The 2,500-nt window shown below is 44.2% G+C and overlaps 2 protein-coding genes across 2 annotated transcripts in view; one reads left to right on the top strand and one right to left on the bottom strand.

The window, feature by feature from the left end:
- The window catches only part of parp10 (poly(ADP-ribose) polymerase family member 10), a 124,635-nt gene that overhangs the window by 78,799 nt on the left and 43,336 nt on the right, over nt 1-2,500 (top strand). The gene's annotated exons all lie outside the window — the stretch shown is intronic.
- Nucleotides 1-2,500, bottom strand: part of myo1g (myosin IG) — a 62,013-nt gene that overhangs the window by 45,021 nt on the left and 14,492 nt on the right. The gene's annotated exons all lie outside the window — the stretch shown is intronic.

Below are 2,500 nucleotides of genomic sequence, written 5' to 3'. Positions count from 1 at the left end.
GTCACTGTACATGATTAAACACACTTGTTCTTCAGGAAAGGTAAGTGCAACTCACCTGAATTACTAAGTGTACAATGGTCTCTATCAGAGGTAGAAAACTCCAGCTTCAGTGAGTAAAAGTCCGACCATATATTTGTTCTACCTGTGCACTTAGCACAGATGATCTCATCAACTAGCTGCTCTACCTAGTTGAAGAGTTGTGCTCATTAGAATCAGCTGGTTTAAATGATTGGTTGGCACAAACATGTGGTAGGACTTTTTACTCACTGAAGCTGGAGTTTTCCACCTCTGGTCTTTATTCATTGACTATGGGATGAATATGTGTAAACTAATGAATGAATGAATGAGCTAATGAATGCAAGAATGAATATATGGATGGATGAATTGTTGAACTGATGGAATGATGGATGGCTCAAGCAACTCCCCATTTAAAACTACTCTGTCAGATTAAATACAGACAGAACAGCCAGTTAGCAGCCCCGAGAACGGCTCTTTTTAGCACAAAACCAAATGACAGCAGTTCTGCTTTAAAAAGTCAGTCTGGATATCACTGTTTATGTAACAGGCCCCACACACACACACACACACACACACACACACACACACACACACACACACACACACAAAGCAGTGTGTGCGCCCACAAAACATCCCTTCGGGGGTTAGTCACATCTCATCCAACCACACAGGGCCAAGATCAATTGCAGTGCCCGATTCTCTCTGTTCTAATTTTTATGTCGAAAGACTAAAGAGCAAAAAAAAGAAAAAAAGAGAGAGAAAGAGAGAGAACGAGAGAGAAAGAGAGAGAACGAGAGAGAAAGAGAGAAAGAGAGAGAGAGAGAGAGAAAAAAAAAAGTCCTTGACAAAAAATGAGAGCTTGCTGATCAGACAACGTGACTTGATTATGTAAGTGCCGCGGAGAGACTTGGGACGAGGTACACATCATTCCACTCTGACCCAGGACAGAACAGCCGATGCCCAAATCATGTCAGGGCCCGGTCAGATGGTACAATAGGCCAGATGTACAGCACCCCGATGCCAACCAAAGACTACCACGAAGTTGCTTATTTGCACAAATTTGCACAGTTAGCTTATATGCACTGAACAGCGCATGCATATGCCAAACACACATTGTATGTACTGAACACATTGTATGTACTGTACACATGTTACCGATAAACACATATACTGAACACACAAACACATGTACAACAAGGCCTGTATACGCTACACACAGACAGGTATGTAATGAGTTTTACCTGTATACGTTAAATACATATTATATACTAAACAGAGCTAAAGTACTGAAAAGCACATACAGTACAAGTGAAGATGAGCAGTGTCCTTAAAGGGTCGTTAGTGAGTCTTTTTGTTTGTCAGAATGAATTACCTCTCCGATTCATCTTGGAGTCTATTTATTCTGTCGTTTTATTAATTTAGTCCGACCGTCTCTACCTTCGCATGTCTCTCTTCAAGATCACTCCCTCCCTCCCTCCCTCTCTCTGTCTTTGTCTTCCTCCCTCTCTCTCTCTCTCTCTCTATGTGTGTGCCCTGGGCTCGAACAGAAGGCCTGACTTTATGCACAACAGATGTGCTCCTTCCTACCGTTCGCAAGGGACCATAGAGCAACTTTACCGAGACGGTGGGGGGGGGTTCAGAGGGGGCCAAACAAGGAAAAGGCGCGAGAGGAGGCCGAGGAAGTGAGGGAGAAAGAGCCGATTAGGGACAGCGAGAGAGAACATGAGCGTGAACGGACAAAAAAAAAACCACCAACAACAACAACAAAGATAGTAGGAGCTGAGCTCTGTTAAAAATATAGAAAGGGCATTCAAGGGAATGAGTGAGGGAAAGAGAGACAGAGAGAGAGATAGGAGGAGAAAAAAAAAGATAGAGAGAAAAAAAGAGAGAGAAGGTGTATGTGAGAGAGAAAGAGAAAGTGAGTGTACAGAAGGAGAGAGAAAGAGAGAGAGAGAAAGTGAGTGTACAGAAGGAGAGAGAAAGAGGGAGAGAGAGAAAGGAAGTGAAGTGAGCTGAGAGGACTCCTACTGTGCGAGATGCAGAGGGGATGCGAGGTGAGCGGCGCCACGGCAACCGCAGCATCAGGACCAGCAGCCGCCGCCAGGCCTGGGGAGGGATGAGGAAGTCTAATGAGCAGGAGGTGGGGTGGTGTGAAGTGAGGATGACTGATGGGTGATGGGGTGATGACGGGGGAGAGAAATCATGTTTCTACCAGCACAGCCGGGATTACTCACAGCAGGGTTGGCTGAGGAGACGCACGCAGTATGAATGAATTGATAATGAAATATGCGACAGATAAAAAAAAAAAACACAAGATAGACCAGTAGGTAGAAATAAACAGACAGGCACACATTCAAACACAAACAACATGCACACACACACATACAGTACATACATACAGATGCATAGATACATACTGCAGACATAAAGACAGATAGAAACACAGTCAGGCAGATAGATACAGACAGACACATATAGAGGC

Source organism: Sardina pilchardus, chromosome 24 (assembly GCF_963854185.1).
Source record: "Sardina pilchardus chromosome 24, fSarPil1.1, whole genome shotgun sequence".
Lineage (NCBI taxonomy): Eukaryota > Metazoa > Chordata > Actinopteri > Clupeiformes > Clupeidae > Sardina > Sardina pilchardus.
The sequence above is the reverse complement of the archived record's forward strand: the minus strand, read 5'-3'. Positions and strand labels throughout refer to the sequence as shown.